Source organism: Crocuta crocuta, unplaced genomic scaffold, assembly GCF_008692635.1.
Source record: "Crocuta crocuta isolate KB4526 unplaced genomic scaffold, BGI_CrCroc_1.0 scaffold32, whole genome shotgun sequence".
In the NCBI taxonomy this organism is placed as follows: Eukaryota; Metazoa; Chordata; class Mammalia; order Carnivora; family Hyaenidae; genus Crocuta; species Crocuta crocuta.
The window spans coordinates 7917175-7934598 of record NW_027529424.1 but is presented as its reverse complement, the minus strand read 5'-3'; the positions used below and the strand labels follow the sequence as shown (position 1 = coordinate 7934598).

Below are 17424 nucleotides of genomic sequence, written 5' to 3'. Positions count from 1 at the left end.
GTGCCTTCAGAACAGCTTAAATCTAAATAGGAACTGGGTGTGTTTTTCTTTAAATAATTTTTTTAAATGCAGGATTAAATAAAGGAACCCGTTCAACAGATAGATGGGTGCCAAGATTATTTAAAATGGAGAGCATTGGCAAAGCCAGCACGTTAACACTGAGGCTGGCTAATTTTACCCCACCAACATCAGGCTGCTAAAATAACCCTCAGGATGAGAGGCAGAACTGCATTGTCCTAGGAGAGTTCTTTCCCAAACCCGATTACAACACAGATGCTCGAATTTATGGGGAGACACAGCCCTGGAGATTTCCTCCCCGTCGGGCTGCACCCAACGGACCAGACAATGGAAGGGGAGGCCGCCAGGGTGACTCACAAGCTCTCCTGCCTGGATCTTACGGGGGGGTGAGGAGCCACCAGTCTCTCTAGTGTCGTTGGTATAAAGGAGCAATGTCCGGTGCAATCTGCAGAGGATCCACATGTTGAAAAGCAAGCCAGGGGCCCTACAGCCAATGACGTCAACAAGCAAGCGTGGCCGTCCCACCTGGTGCCCTACAGCCAACACACTCCCACTTCAAGAACACATGTAGGGAGCCCACAGGGTAAAACACACCCCCGACAGCAGTGGGGGAACCGTGTGTGAGTTCACAGAGCACCGGATCACGCGGACAGGGACACAATGCCCGCTGAGTCCAGGGGCACCCAGACGGCGCGCACACACACAGCGAGGAAGACGGGCCTGCTCTGGAAAACACCGCTCCCTCACGGCTGTCCGCTGGGGGCCATCAGGGGCACCACCCAAACCTGGAGGCAGAAGGAGGCGCAGCTGAAGGGAACGGGAGGTGGGACACTGGGGGCACACAGAGCGCACCCCGGCAAGGGGCCCGCACTGACGCCTTACAAGCCCGCAAGCGACAGGAAACACCACGGACACGGTCTGCCTGAACAGACTCAGGGCTGCACCCCAGCGAGAGGAGAATGTTCTGCCCCAGCGGGGACCCAAACCCCTGCAGTCCACTCTGCGGGCAGGATCTCGGTCCAGGGACTGAAGTGATCAGATCTGTTGCAGGAACGTTGCTCTGGCAGCTGGAGGCCAGGCTGCCGGGCCGACAGACAGACAGACAGACAGGGACAGGACTGAGATCAAAACAATGGGGGCGCAGTTCTGAGTTAAGTCAGCAAGGGGCCGGGGGAGAAAAGGAAACACGCTCGGGAGGAATTGGACGGGTGCAACCCAGGGCCCCCCAACATTCACAAAGCACAATCTTGTCACAGCCGGGAGGCAGGTTCTGGGAAGAAAGCGCGTCACTTGCCACAGCCAGGCCTACCCACGTAACGGGACCCAGGCGGTGCCTACGGAAGCAGAAAGTACGGGAGAAGATAGGTTTGCTACGAGAAGGACAGACCATTTCATGGAAAATGACTTCCAGCAGACTCAGTCGGGGGAGCAAATCTTACTGGGGACAGCTGGCCCAGAAGCTCCGCAGGATACAAACAGGATTTTGAAGAGCAAATTCCTGGGGCGCCTGGGGTTCTCAGGCGGTTAAACGTCTGACTTCAGCTCAGGTCACGATCTCGCGGTTCATGGGTCCGAGCTTGGTGTCAGGTTCTGTGCTAGCAGCTCAGAGCCTGGAGCCTGCTTCAGATTCTGTGCGTGTGTCTCTCTCTCTGCCCCTCCCCTGCCCATGCTCTGTCTCTCAAAAATAAATAAACATTAAAAAATTTTCTAAATAAAAAATAAACATTGCGGTTTTAAAAAATCCTCACCTCCCCCAACCCGAGACACCAGACATCTAACTTGTCCGGGATTTCAGGGCTTACCCTTAACTTTTTAACACATGGGGAATTTCTGCTCAAATATTCTGTGAGGTGCACCTGATCTGACCACCCCCCCAGGCAATAATCCATTTGTATCCCTTTGGCTCTCCACATTCTGTCTTTATCATATGTTAAATACTTACACATACAAGGCTATGTTTCAGCGTACCAAAGCTTCCTTGAATTACGAGAAAATGCGAAGACACAGAAGTACGACAAATGTCCACATATCTCCCTTAGTTCAGCAACCATTAAATTTGGGGTCATTTAGAGTGTGTTTATAAAAGGCCAACAGTGATTTTGCACGTCTGAAACCCAGCCTCCTATGATTTTATCACAGGGCACTTGACCGTGAACTCAACACCGCATATGTGAAAGGCACACAGGTAGAAATTACCGCGCATCAGAGACCATTCAGGGTCCCTCCCCCGCCCTTTCTACCCACTCCCCCACCGTCTACAGGGAGGAGTAGACGGTTAAGGAGCTGCATGTGGTCACGCCGATGGTGACTCTGTGGAGTGAATGTTCCAAGGACAAGTGGAAGGGCATGGCCTTGACCTCCCCCCCCCGCCCAGAGCCACCTGCGACCACATGGATACAAGTCCCCCCCGAGAAACGAGGAAAGGGAGCTTGGTCTGCTGCCCCCTCCCCCCACTACACCACCCCCACTAAGGGCCCAAATCCCAACAAACACACCCCAAAAGGCCTGTGCTCCCTCTTTATAAGCACGTAATTATGATGCTTACATTATTACTACTGCCCTCCAGGAGTGCTCTAAGCTTTTATCCAAAAGACTAACGTAAAATGCTGCCTTTGGCTTCAAAAAAAAAACAACAAAAGGCTCAGTTCACATTAATGCTGACCAGGTGCTTAGAGGTCAAGGGGACTAAGGTCTCCTACACTGTGGGGTGAGCCTAACGGGGGAGCGTAACCTCTACGTGAGGGGCATCATTACCTGTAACACCATCAACTGCCTTCCTGGCTCTCGGAAGTGAAGCCACCACAGAATGAACCGTCACATCTCAGGCTGCTGCCCCTCCCCACCCCCAGATCCTGACACAGATCTGGAGAACGGCCTCAATCATTCATATTCCTAACAAGTTCCCAGGCTCTGCGGATGCTTCTCACCCAAGCTCTGCACGCTGGGGCTCGCTGCCTTATGAAAAAAGTTGTGTCTGGGTTGTTTATTTAGAAAGACGGCATAGTTCTTCATCAAGAGATACCTAACACAGGTGTACTCAAAAATACAGTATTTCTGCAAAGTCGTTTATATGTGGAAAGAGGAAGGTTGGTTCTTCCAGACAGAGCTCTGCGTCAAATAGGCTTGCACAAGCGGTGCCTGGCTGGCTCTGTCGGTAGAGCATCTGACTCTCGATCTCAGGGCCGTGGGTTCAAGCCCCACGTTTGATGTGGTGCCCATTTAAGAAAAAAAAGAAGAAGAAGAGGAGGAAACAGTCTTGCATTGTAAGTAGGGTTCCTTATAGAATTCTGGTTTTCTCAATTCCATTTTACAAAGTCAAACTTTGCTACACCATCTGCCCAAGTGGAGCCAGCCTGCTTCCATAAAAGTTTAGTAAGAGTTACAATTTATCGAGAATTCATCCCCTTGACTCCTCCTAGGGGAGCCATTCTGCTAATGGATGTAGGTATCTGGACACACTTTCTTCCAGGTCTGGTTTCTCAAATAGCAAGAGCAGAATGGATTGTGCAATTTCTAGGGACTCTTCCCACGGCGTCCCTCATTCCCAGCAACGCCCTTGGCCTTCACATCCCTCGGCTGACTGCTTCGGTCATCCCCACACTCCGATAACACCTCCCTTATTAACTTCTCAGTTTCTGTCATTATCGGGTAAGGCGCTCGCACTTCGCCCTGCTCTCCCTCCCGCCCGCCTGCCCTTCCCCTCCTGACAGGCGTGAGCCCAGCAGCAAGCCTCTAAGATGTCCCAGCCCACCCCGCAGCACCTAGGATGCCGCCTTCCTCACACAACTTTGCCCTGGGCTCAGTAACGATCCTGTTCTTTCCTGGACCTTAGTTTTCACATCCTTATCACCCATTCAAATGCAATTTTCCCACTCACTGTCTAAATCCCCTCTGGATATGCTGAGATATAGGCATTTTGTTAATTGCATCTTCAGTACTTTCTTCCGGGGGCCTCTGTTCTGCCCTGATCCAGGCCAACTGTCTTCTCTGCCTGGCTGGCAGGTGCCATCCTGAGATCGATCTCTCTCTCTCTCTCTCTCTCTCTCTCTCTGTAACACATCCTGCCTTCTGGGTTCCACCCCTTCCCCGTTATCGGCTTTTCTCTCTTCTGATGAGGCACGTTCCCCATCACGTCCCTAGGAAAGGATTTCAGTGGAAAACACTGAGGTCGTGCAGGGTGGAAAATGTCCTTACTCACCCTCACACTGTGACCAACAGCACAGGCGGGTAAAACAATTCCAAGCTGGAAAAGGATCCTCTTGCAGAGTTTTGAGGGCTTCCTTCCACAGTCCTGAATCTTCTACTGGAGAAGTCGGGCAGCAGCCCGGTCATCAGGGCTTCTGAGGTTTCAGTGACGTGGCTACTGGCAATCCGCTTGTGGGTTCAGGGCACCCCGGCTTCCTTCCAATTCGAAATTCCTGTTCTTCAGTGCTAAGATGTTCTCCTGAATTTCTGCTAGGGGCCTCCTCTCTGTTTTCTGTTCTTTTGTTCAAAGTCATTCAAACATCGGGCCTCCTGGAGCTCCTAAATTTTCTCGTTTATGTTCTTCTTTTCTTTTTTATTTTTTTTTAATGCTTATTGATTTTTCAGAGAGAGACAGAGCGTGAGCAGGGGAAGGGCAGAGAGAGAGGGAGACACAGAATCTGAAGCAGGCTCCAGGCTCTGAGCCGTCAACAGAGCCCAACGCAGGGCTCAAACTCACAAACTGTGCGATTGCGACCGAAGCCGAAGTTGGACACTTAACTAGCGGGGACACCCAGGCGCCTCATCTTTTATGTTCTTCTAACTACCACCTACGATCTACCATCAGGTGCTTCTTCCTGCTCTTCTATCAAGCTTTACAGTTTAATTTCAGAAAGCTCTTTTGAGGGGCACCTGGGTGCCTCAGTCAGTTGAGTGTCCGACTTCAGCTCAAGCCACGATCTCCCGGTTCATGAGTTCGAGCCCCACATCGGGCTGTCTGCTGTCAGCACAGAGCCTGCTTCGGGTCCTCTGTCCGCAGACCCACTCACTCTCTCTGTCTCAAATAAATGAACATAAAAAAAAAAAAAACAAAAGAAAGCTCCTTTTAAATCTTCACAATATCCGATTCCCACCCCATCTGGTTCCCATTACCTGTATGCAGAGCCCCCATCCATCCCTGTCCGACTGATGATCTTTCTTTAACGATCGTTCTTCTCGCCTTCGTAGGAGAAGTTATTTTTCTCTCTTCGTCAGTTTCCGGTCTCTCCTTTGTCCTGTCAGGTGCCGTCCTGGGAAGCGAGCTAACACGCTGGGCCTTCTCCTGTGTGAGAGAGGAAACGGGAGGGGCTGGCGGCGCCTCTGAGCCCAGGAGAGGACATGATCCTGGGAAGCGGTCTGGAGGCCTGTGGGGGTCCTTCCGGGGGGAGGCCCCCATGCGAGTGTCTTCACGCCTTTATGGAAGGGCAGGGGTCTCCGCCCGCTGTCACTGCTACAGACCGGAGCACCTGAAACACGCACTCCTTCTTCCCGGAGACGAGGCAAGTGCGGGCTCCACGAAAGCGGTCCCTCCTCACTCCAAAGTCAGAGGTGGACGTCCAGCTCTGGCTTCAGATTCCCGCTTACGAGAGTCCAATAAACCCCCCTTCCTCCCTTCCTTCCCCACTGCTAATACGCCCGTTTTTCATCTTGATTTCGTGTGATTGCACATGATCAACGTTACTCTTGCCACGCCGAGTTGGAAGCTATAATTATCCAGTGTCGGGTGAAAACACGAAGTCTGCACTCCAGTCACGAGGCTGCCTTGGCCTCAGACATCCTTCGCCCACGGGCAGCATCCAAGGCTCACTACTCACAAGGGATCGCTTCTGTGAACCGCGCTGTGTTAACAGTAAAAGAAACGTCAAGTTTCTTTTTAGATTACCCAGTTATCCACAGACTTTTCAAACCGGCCTGCCCTAAAGTAGTCCACGAAGCTTCCAGCGTCCCTAATTGGCATACTTGTAATTTCAAGCCTGCTACTCTCAAATGGGAAAAGGTTGGCAATTATTTGTTTTTTCACGTGACTCAGAAAAGAGAATACTCTCCAGATAGGAAATAAAACACGAAGGTCTAAACTCGAAGCTTGGGAAATTCCAGACACGCTCCAGCTGTCCATGGGTATCGAGCATGTCTGAACCACAGAGCAAACAGCCTCGTTTCCCACTCCAGGAATCTGCACATGAGCTCAGGGTACCTAACCGAAGCTAAGACCTTTCCAAGTATTTCAATAAAGTGGGAAATACCAGAGAGTTCCTAAAGACGCACAACCTAACTTGGGACCCAAAAATGACCCCTGAAAATCACCGTGTCCATCTTTGAAATAACCAACTTGCAAATAAGAGCCTCAGGTCGTTAAGAGCACGTTTGAGAACCATCTCTGCAAATGGCTTTGAGGAAGAAAAGCACGTTAAGTGCCAGGCGCCATTACCAAGGAGAGCTTCTTGCTATTTATATTCACCCTGTCACCCGGCTCACCCCGCTAATGACGCCTGACTGAGCCCGTCCCCTCCTGGCTCCGACCAGCCAACACTCAGCCTTTCGAAGAAGAAACAGGTCCTGCCTGATTCCATCATCAAGTGAGACGAACTGATTCTCTGGGGCAGAAGGTTCGTGGAATTCTGCGGCCCACCATGTTCTCAGAGCCTGATTTACCTTGATTAGGCCTGCAATTTACAGCCATTTTTCCACCAGGCTTCGTGGGTTTTCACTCTAAATAGATTGAAATCTGACACAAATGGCTGTCCCGGCATAAGACAGGCTAATTTTTTACAATCAGATTCCTACCTCCGTCCTGGGAAACAGGATGTGTGGGAGGTAAAGGGACTCAAGGAGTAAATCCCGGGGCGACAGCGGCCGGCGGTGCCCACAATAACACACTGTGTCTTCTAACTCATGGTTGTAGCTGTCACCTCTTAAACTCCCAATCCCCCGGCGCATATGACTCGAGAGCAGAAGAGTGAACGAACTCAGTGCTTCCAAATGGGCGTGTGCAACAATAAAACAGAGCACCTTCCATGTCACCTGCTCAAGAGAGGAGACCCAACGAAAGGGCACGAGGCTGTGCATCACCTCAGATTTCACTTACTGCCTATTTACCCACAAATTATTTCGGTGGCATAAACTACTTACTTACTACCAAGCAGGACACGGCCCTGGAACACCCAACAGAATCGACGGCGCAGTAGGTCTTTGCATCAAGGTAGCGACGAAGGCCTTCGCTCCCCGGAAATCGGCCGCCGCACCGCGAAGGTCCAATACCAACCTTAGGGTGGCACACGGCTGACGCGAAATACTTCACCCACAGGAGCCTGGTAAAGGCCTTCCTGAAAAAGCAGGGCTCTGAGAATGAGCACAGACATCATTCCACTTGGTCCTGACCTCCGCAACAAGCCCTGGGGTTTCCCTGCCGCCTACCAACACGGGGCCGAATCAGAGCATCAACCCAAGATTCTAACCAAGCGGAGGAGCCTCCTGTCTCACAGGAGATCTGTCCCTCCCGGCACACATCCACGCGTAGAAGCCGTTTCCGGGAAATTCGCCCATGTGCTGTACGTGGGATCATGCAGAACTCAAAGGGTGAAGAAGTCTGAGGAGGGGTCCTTGTGTAAGCTAGACATGCATCGATGACGTCTAGTAATCAGTGCCTAATTTTCTTTTATTTTTTTTAATGTTTTATTTATTTCTAGGAGAGAGAGAGACAGCGTGAGCAGGGGAGGGTCAGAGAGAGAGGGAGTCACAGACTGAAACAGGCTCCAGGATCTGAGCTGGCAGTCAGCACAGAGCCCGACGCGGGGCTCGAACCCACGAACCGCGAGATCATGACCTAAGCGAAAGTCGGACGCTTAACCGACTAAGCCAACCAGGCGCCCCAGTGCCTAATTTTCCGAGGGGATGTTACGCACTTGTTACTTCAAGCGGCGCCGATGTACAGCAGTGATGCCTGAGAGATAGCACACACTTCCAAGTGTCTACAGAAGCATCTCCCGGAAGCCAGCCTGGAGATCTCTGCGGGCTCCCTGGGGATTCGTAAAACTACTGAAGAGCATTTCCGGTGTTTACGTGAAGCCATGGATAGAACCATAAAGTTGGGCATAAATCAATTTTATAAATCATATCATCTAAATGCATGAAGGAGATTCCCTCCAGTGGAGAACTACCATTATGCAAAGTCAGTAAAAGCACCCTAATTTACCCTAATTAGGACACAACGTGGGAAATGTAACGAACCCGCAGGAGTCACAGGAGACCTGGGCTTTACACTGTGACATAACTGTCACCGACCGGAACGTACTCTTGGCCTCCACAACACAGCCAGCAACAATGTTCTCATCTGCAAAGCACAGGGAGAATTCTAAAAAAGTCTCCTCTCCCAGGGCAACATTTCAGGGGAATCTGGGCTTTCCCTGTCCCTCCTTACTAAAACTAAGAGTGTGTGGTAGGAGAGAATTATGTAGCATCCTCCTGAAGGGAACAGTGACTCAAAAAAGGAAATATTACCCATGATTCTGAGCTGGATCCCAAAAGCTCTCATAAAAAGAGATGAGTCAGGACCTAAATGCCCAACTGGCTACTCAGACACTTAACCCGATAAACTGCAGAAAGACACTCAAGGTTGTATCGGCAGAGGGATGAACAGAAAAAAGGTGTCCCGTGCTTTGAAGCTAGATGGGAAGAAAAAAGCGTATGTAGGTTCACGGGGTTTTTTAAATGTTTATTTATTTTTGAGAGAGAGAGACAGAGACAGAGCGTGAGCTGGGGAAGGAACAGAGAGNAACAGGCTCCAGGCTCCGAGCTGGCAGTCAGCACAGAGCCCGACGCGGGGCTCGAACCCACGAACCGCGAGATCATGACCTAAGCGAAAGTCGGACACTTAACCGACTAAGCCACCCAGGTGCCCCTAAGTTAGTTTTAAAGACAATGAATGACAAGGACCGAAACGAGTCTCCAAATACTCCGTTCCTCCACTTGGAGCATCCGGCCGCCTCCAAGCAGGATGTCAGCTCGGACAAGCACCACCGACCGTCTGATTCCAGAGCTGACTGTTTTTCAGTGCTACAGGGATGGCACTAGGGGACGTCACCTCTCCCTACCCGACATCAGGGACACGCACTCGGCAGGGGTTACGTACACCGGAGCACGGATCCCTGAAGGATCTCACAAACTGTCAGCTTCCACAGGAAACATGACGAGCGACGTTCTGTTCCATTAGCGCCCTGACGCTAACGCTTCTCACAGGGTCCTGGGCCCGGCTCTGGCTTCCTCCCGGGCTCCTGCTCAGCTCGGGAAGCCCTGTCCTTGGAAATGCTTGACTCCAACACGGATTCCTAAAGAATCTCATCTGCTGCCAGATAAATATCTGAAAATCACTCCCATTCCCCCCACACACACACACACACAAAAACCAATGAATCAATCATTCAATCAATCAATCAAAAAAGCTGGGAGGTGTGGCCATGGGTGGCTCAGTCAGTTAAGCGTCGGACTTTGGCTCAGGTCGTGATCTCACAGTTTGTGAGTTTGAGCTCCACTNCACGAACCATGAGATCATGACCTGAGCCAAAGTCGGACGCTTAACTGACTGAGTCACTCAGGCGCCCCTAATTTAAAGTTTTTTTTTTTTTANGCTTCAGATTCTGTGTCTCCCTCTCTCTCTGCCCCTCCCACGCTTGTGCTCTGTCTCTGTCTCTCTCAAAAATAAACATACATAAAAAAAAATTTTTTTTTAAGCTGGGAGGTAAGTCTCTCAAATGTACATCTTTTACACACTCAGGACTTTTTTATATTTGCTGAGCTGTCAGCACGGAGCCCGACACGGGGCTCGAACTCAGGAGCTGTGAGATCATGACCTGAGCCCAAGTCGGACTTGACACAACCGACTGAGCCAGGCAGGTGCCCCGTACACACACTCGGGACTTTCAGAGCCTCTTCTTAACTACAGCACGTGGCAAATGAAGACTGATGACTGCAAGCGAGAGGAACAGACAAACGTGTGGGATGAAGATGCAGCGTTGGGTGACCCAGGCTTGACATGTCAGTGCCACTCGCGGCGAATCGGTGAGAGCAAAACCGGATCCGACCTCCAGCCACCAACACTCAGCCAGAGGCTAGAGTAGCGACTTCACAGCTGGTGTTCGTCCATTTGCACATAAAACATCATAATTACCAACGAGTAAGTATGATTAAAGCAGACGAAGTCTAACTTGGTGAGTTAGGATCAAGAATATTAATACGTAAAACAAGCAGGCTGGCGGGAAGAGCGCGTGCCTGCACTCAGGACTTCCTGTCCCATTAATGACCTCTGTCCCCTTGATCAGACTGTGCAGGCTACCTACCCCCAAACGCCCATCTTTGTGCCCAGGGGCCTCCATTCGAAGGCTCCTCTTTCCCGCTTCTCCACCCTCCGACAGGCAAAGCCAGTTTCTTCCTCGCAGGGGGAAATGTAAACACCACACGGATCCAGCCGAAATGTTGGCAGTGGGCTTTGCCCTCCAATTCCCTTGACTTTTTCCATCCCTTATCCTGCTCGCTTTATGGAATGCTTCTGCAAGCTCTCCGCGATGCTTGAGAAGCAGCGTGTCGCTTTCAGAAAGGACAGCGACGCAAGCCCGTTTAGAACAGTCTTCTAGGGAGTTCCATCTTTCTTAAAGATCTCTACCCTACGCAGAGCATCACTGGTCACTATCGGATGACAGATGCCCTCTTCTCTTCCCTGGCGCGCCCAGTGAGTTCTGTGCTCAGCACACAGACAAGATGATTATGATTGACTACTCAAGATGACTACTATTCAATAGTGTTTTGTTTTTAAACCACCCAAAGGGAACATCCTTTCCAACGCAGAGGTGAGAACAATGGCTACAAGAGGAAACGCATCCTTTGCAGGCGTGAAGTGTGTACCTTATGAAAGAGTCAGAGACGTGTTTTTCGCTAACAAAAAGATAGTGCATTTGTCACAAATTTGCAGAAGTAAACATGGCTTCTACTTTTTTTTAAGTTTTATTTATTTAAGTAATGTCTATACCCTACGTGGGGCTTGAACTCACACCCCTGAAATCAAAAATCACATGCTCTTCGGTCCTGTGTCTCCCTCTCTCTCTCTGCCCCTTCCCAGGTGCACTCTGTCTCTCTCTCTCTCAAAAATAAATAGACATTAAAAAATAAAAGAGTCGCATGCTCGCTGAGTGAGCCAGCCAGATGCCCCAACATGGCCTTTACCTTTGCAAAACATATTTGTACCTAGCAAGAATTCTATCTGCCATTCACTGCAGGGGGAAAAAAATTGAAAACTGAGTGTGGAAGGCTTAAGGAAAGTGACTTAGCCAAGGTCACACACAAAAAACTCTGAGCCAGACCAGGAGTTCTGACTTCCCAGGACTGGTTCACTCTACCCATCAGAGCACAGGCCATCTACATTTACTGCATTTCCTAAAAAACAAAACAAAACAAAACAAAAACAAAACACCAAAAGCCAATTTCCATGAAAATCCTGCTACTTTGATTTGGCAAAACCTGACTTTGTCTCCTGAGCTTCAGAGGAAGTGAAATTAATTTCTTCCCGTAAACATACAGACGCTTTGCTGGCCCGCTTCAAGCCTGAGGTCCACCTCACCGCGTGAAGAGTGGACCACCAGCCGTCCAGGCAAGAGTGAGTGCAAGGAGGCCATGCTTCCAGGCCTCACCCAAAGGTGCTGAGGTGAGTCTAGAAGACCAGGCTCATTGTGGCCAGCACCACTTGGAAGGGAAAATTCTAGCTCTCTTCCTCGGCTTTCCTAGGGTCCTTTGGTTTTCCACTCTCCACTTCTTTCACAACTTGAGAATATTTCAATTTGTTCTCACCAATGTTAGTGCAGGAAAGTCTTTCAGAAAGGAGAGAAAAAAGGAAACCGGTGGATTAAAAGCCAATTATTTTTTTAATTAAGCTGAAATTTCAGAAAGGCGGCACTTTCCCAAACAGTGGCCAAATGACCTGTCAGGGAGCAGCACGCAACCCCAGCCCAGAAACACTGAGTATTTTCACTTCTCCATCTAAAAACAGAGATTCAGCTTCATGTAAAGGTTTTGCTCTTTCATGATGATCCGAAATAAATACAGACAAAAAATGCTCTAGTCTTCCTGCATTTCAAATCAAGCACATAAAAAAAAAAACAAAAAACACTTATATGATCCTGTATAACCTCTCCAAAGACTCGATCTCTGTATCAGTAAAACAAAGATAATCTCCTATAAGGATTAGGGAAACTAAGGCATTTAAAGTGCTAGCCACGGTGTGTCACACAGAGTGAATGATGAATATACAATAAGTTCAGTTTCCTCTTTTATTTTTAATGTTTTATTTATTTTCTGAGAGAGATAGAGACAGCATGAGCAGGGGAGGGTCAGAGAGAGAGGAAGATACAGAATCTGAAGCAGGCTCCAGGCTCTGAGCTAGCCGGCAGCACAGAGCCAGGCGCAGGGCTCGAACCCACAAACCGTGAGATCATGAGCTGAGCAGAAGCCTGACACTTAACCGACTGAGCCACCCACACACCCCAGTAAGTTCAGTTTCAAGGCAAGTTCAGACTACGAGTATTCAAGCCCTCACTCTCTGCTGTTCCCACCTTGCTAGCAAGCTACTCAAGCTCCCTAAAGCCTCAGTCTCCTCTGTAAAGTGGGGTGATATTCCCAGAACGTTGAGGAACTATAAATACCAAGTATGACGCACAGTGGCTGGAAAACAGTTGAAGCTTAAACACGTACTTTTCTTTTCTTTTTTTTTTATTTTTTTAAATTTTTTTAAATTTTTTAATGTTTTACTTATTTCTAGGAGAGAGAGAGAGAGAGAGAGAGAGAGCGTGAGCAGGGGAGGGTCAGAGAGAGAGAGTCACAGACTGAAACAGGCTCCAGCTGGCAGACAGCACAGAGCCCGACGCGGGGCTCGAACCCACGAACCGCAAGATCATGACCTAAGCGAAAGTCGGACGCTTAACCGACTAAGCCACCTAGGCGCCCCTATTTTCAACATTATCTGCAACAAACCGACAATTCCAAATCTTACTAATCCCACAATCCTTTCGTCGATAGTCCCTGGATCTACAGATCCAAATGTCCAGGTTTTAAAGGAGCACCTATTCAAATTATATTTAAAATGAGACTTTGTGGGAACTTGCACGTGGCATTTCAGACTCTTGTATTATAGCTGATTGTGGTGCGGGGCTCAGACTTCAGTTTTAACTGAAATGGAATGGAGAAAAGAAAAACTTGCCAGATTCAGGAGAAAGTACACAAGGTGCACCTTAATAATCTCTTAAAGGGTTATTTTTTTTCAGGGCACCTAGCTGACTCAGTCGGTAGAGCATGTGATCCTTGATGTCAGGGTCATGAGTATGAGCCTCACCCAGCCTGAATGTACATTACTTTAAAAAAATTTTTTTTAATAATAAAAAAAGATTATTTTTTTCTCAGCCAATAAAACCTCAGGCGGGAAAAAAATTCCCAGGATAAAACTCTCTCTTCCATCTTCTCTGTCCCACCAGCTCCAAACTGGTCTTTTATAGTCACGGCTGCTGATATTATTTGCCCCACTCTACAGAACTCACCATATGCTCTCACAAGCGCTCCATCTACCAAAACGTGTCATTTTTGTTTTTAAGAAAATTAAAAAGAGCAAACCAGAAAAGCATAATGGATTCTTTGCTTAATCGGTGTCAAAGACATATATCTCTTTTCACGAGATTGGAAACCTAAGTGACCGAAAGTAAAACTTTCTGATTAGTGAATGTCATCTTGTCAAAACACAAAGGACCCTAACTATCAGTACGTGGTGAAATAGAACCACGTTTTGAAATTCACTAGGGGCGCCTGGGTGGCTCAGTCAGTTAAGCGTCCGACTTCCGCTCGGGTCATGATCTCCTGGTTCATGGGTTCGAGCCCCACATCAGGCTGTGCTGACAGCTTAGAGCCAGAAGCCTGCTTCAGACTGTGTCTCCCTGTCTCTCTGCCCCTCCCCTACTCATGTTCCCTCTCTCTCTCTTTCTTTCTCTCTGAAAAATAAAATAAAACATTAAAAAAAAGGAATTTTATTTGGTAACTTTATATCCTTGTTACCCAAGTTCTAAATTAAATCCCTTCCCTTATTTACAATCTATAGTCCTGTCTCGTTTACACTGACTGCAGCCAAAGTTTGCTTTAGCCAATAAGACTGTTTTTCTTATGAGTTGTCCATGACCCTTTTAGTCTTACAAAGAAAGGAAATATGGTTGACTCTTAACTACTGTTTTCATTTCTTTTTTTTTTTAATGTTTGTTTATTTTTGAGAGAGACGAGGAGAACATAAGCAGGGGAGGGGCAAAGAGAGAGGGACACAGAGAATCCAAAGCAGGCTCCGGGCTGCGAGGCTCGAACCCGCAAACCTTGAGATCATAACCCGGGCCAGAGTCAGACACTCAAGTGACTGAGCCACTCAGGCGCCCAGAGAAGTCCAGTTGACTCTTGAATAGCACAGGTTTGAACAATGGGTCCACTGACACGCAGATTTTTTTTTTTTTATAAAATACACTCCTCTAAATGTCTTTTCTCTGCCTTATCATTTTCTTAGTAACTATTTTTCCCTAGCTTACTGTATTGTGAGAACACAGAGCCTAATACATGTAGAAAATATGTACACGTCAACTGTTCACATCATCGGTAAAGGCTTCTAGTCAACAGCGGGCTATTAGTAGTTCAGTTTTTGAGGAGTCGAGTTACACAAGGATTTTCGACCGGAAGTGGGGGAAGTTGTGGCCCCTACCTCCATGCTGTTCAAGGCTCAACTGTGCTGCCTAGTGGCCCAACGTAAAGAGCGGGAATGGAAAACGCACCATCAGATCGGGCTCCTTCACTCACTAGGTTACCAGCAGTCGCCCTCACACATTCTAAACACTAGTGAGGTCCCTGCAATGGTAGGGTACAGAGGGCCACCTGAAATGGTCCCTTCTAGTCCCAGGAAGTACTAAAACATACTCCAATCAGGTACTTCTGGATGACTTCTCTTCAAAACCACAGCGACCTAGGGGCGCCTGGGTGGCTTAGACGGTTGAGCGTCCGACTTTCGCTTAGGTCATGATCTCGCGGTTCGTGGGTTCGAGCCCCGCATCGGGCTCTGTGCTGACTGCCAGCTCAGAGCCTGGAGCCTGTTTCAGAGTCTGTCACTCCCTCTCTCTCTGACCCTCCCCTGCTCACGCTGTCTCTCTCTCTCCTAGAAATAAATAAAACATTAAAAAAAAAAAAAAAACCACAGCGACCTAGCCCAGCCCATGCTATTATAGGGATGATATGCGAAGGCTACCTTGGTGCGTTCCTCCATCGCTACACCCCCTTTCCCAGGGCGTGAAGGAAACGTGCCCCCACGTGGAACCTGTGTTGCCCAACAATGACAGCGTTTTACCCCTGCACAGTGAACTCGACCCCCCAACTGCCTTCACAGACATCTTCTTAGGCCACTGTCACCAAGGCCAGGGTACCGCTTCCACTACGCTTTGCAGGCGTGGGTCTGAGAGACGAAGCACGGGCGTGCCCACAGAGGTGTGCTGACCACCGATTCTCCCCCGAGCAGAAGCATGGAGGCCTCTGAGTGAAGCTCAAGTCCAAAGCACTAATTTCGTAAACAAGGAAGATGAGGCTCAGAAAAGTACGGGTAAGTGGTCCAAGGTCACACAGCTAGACAGAAACATCTCTGAAGTAGAGCCCTGACCCTCTGGTTCTGTCTAACAAAATCAGGCGGTTAGATCCTGGCTCACCAATGAACGCACAGCTTGGTCTCTTACGACAAGTATAATTTCACTATTTTTTCCCCTTATTTGTAGAATGAGGACAATAGGTTGCTTCTGGGGCAAAACAGAGACAAGAAGCGCTAGAAGAAAAAACAAAACAAAACGCAGAATGCACCTTGAGTTACACGTGCTAATTTCATTTGGGTACAAGAACCTTTTACAAGTTCTTATAACTTGCAAGACCACTCTACTGTCAGGTGACCTCTGAAAGTTCCACGCAGAGAAATCCTAACAGAGAAATGTCCAAACCTCGAACAACAGAACTGGAGGTCACTCAAATCCCACAGGAGACCGTTTTTGTTCAAATTACTAAGAAGAAAGAGGAGAAGAGGAACTTCTACTTCCTCATCCTGACAAAAAACTTCTAGGCGTAAGTACAGGCCCTGGAGAGCCGCGCACTTCCCCTGCATGGGCTTAAACCCCAGAAGCACCCCGGTACGGTTGAAAGGGAACCCTCATTCACTCACTGCTCAGAGCCCTGTTTCCATCACTCAGCACTTCTCAGAGTCGGGAGCCCTTTGTGGGCGCTGGCTGCAAAGAAAGGTGAAAAATGCCGCCTCAGCTAGAATAGGCAGAAATGGGACTTGATAAACATTCACACTCCCAGAACAGCAAAGCAAGGTCTTTTGATAAAAAAGGGACTGGAGAGGCCAATCCTGAGATCACCAAGGCTCTCCCCTTTCTTCAAGAACCTCTTCTGCTTGGCTGTTTTTGTTTTTGTTTTTAAAGCAAGAATCATGAATCTAGGCATTTACACCTAGACCAAGGTTTAAAAAAAAAAGTCCATGACTTCTGCCAAAACAAACAAACAAACAAACACAAAAAACCATGAAGACAAAAAGCTCTCTCAGATCAATGACTCCCACCATTAGTGAAATTCAGGTCCCAGCGGGATGGCCTGGTTGAGGCTCCAGAGCTGGTACGGAAAGGGGAAATACTCACTTTTAACCCCTGAAGGTCTCCGCTGGCACTTCCAGAACACCACACATCAGAAGGGGGGGCACCCTTCTCCAGGGGAGGGGCTGAACCACCCCCACCGGGCAGTGACGGGGAGTGGAGGGTTTCTGGGGTGCACGGGTGTACCCTCTCAGGCTTGGTGGCAGCACCGAGCGGAGATAAGGACTGGAGACATTTACTGATGGAGGGAGGAAGCCGGGGCTGTGCCAGGCTAACGCGAACCAGGCTGAAAGTAGCAGATCTCCTATCTCAAAGGACAGCCTGGCAACAATTCCTCCTGGCCACCAAGGCCTCTCCCCTCCCCCACCGTACCCGCTCAATCTCCCTCCCCACCCCCACCTGCCTCCCCAGGATTGGGGGCCGAATTTACGCCCGTTTTTGCGTTTTCTCCGACCTGGCGACACCTGGATCCACTTGCTTGGTGTAGACACGCCAATCGGTCCCTCAAGTCCCTTGGCCTCGGTGGGGAGGGTGGAGGGGCGCGGGAAAGCAGTGGGCAGCGCGATGGATCCGGATTCAGGCAGGGTCTGCCCTGGTCGAAAGCGGTTTCCCACCAGCGGGCACGGATCCGCCACGACCGCGCCGCCGGAGCCGACGAAACGCGGGGACTGCGCGCGGGGCTGGGCGCCCCAGACCTCGGGGCGCGCCGGCAGTGTCGGGGGGG

The 17424-nt window shown here is 49.3% G+C and overlaps 1 protein-coding gene across 1 annotated transcript in view; it reads right to left on the bottom strand.

Annotated features, from left to right (window-relative positions):
- Nucleotides 1–17380, bottom strand: part of SFMBT2 (Scm like with four mbt domains 2) — a 201050-nt gene extending 183670 nt beyond the window's left edge. The window contains exon 1 of the mRNA XM_077758536.1: nucleotides 17155–17380. The gene's annotated coding sequence lies outside the window, so the exon portion shown is untranslated. The remainder of the gene's footprint in view (nucleotides 1–17154) is intronic.
- Between the last annotated feature and the right edge of the window lie 44 nt (nucleotides 17381–17424).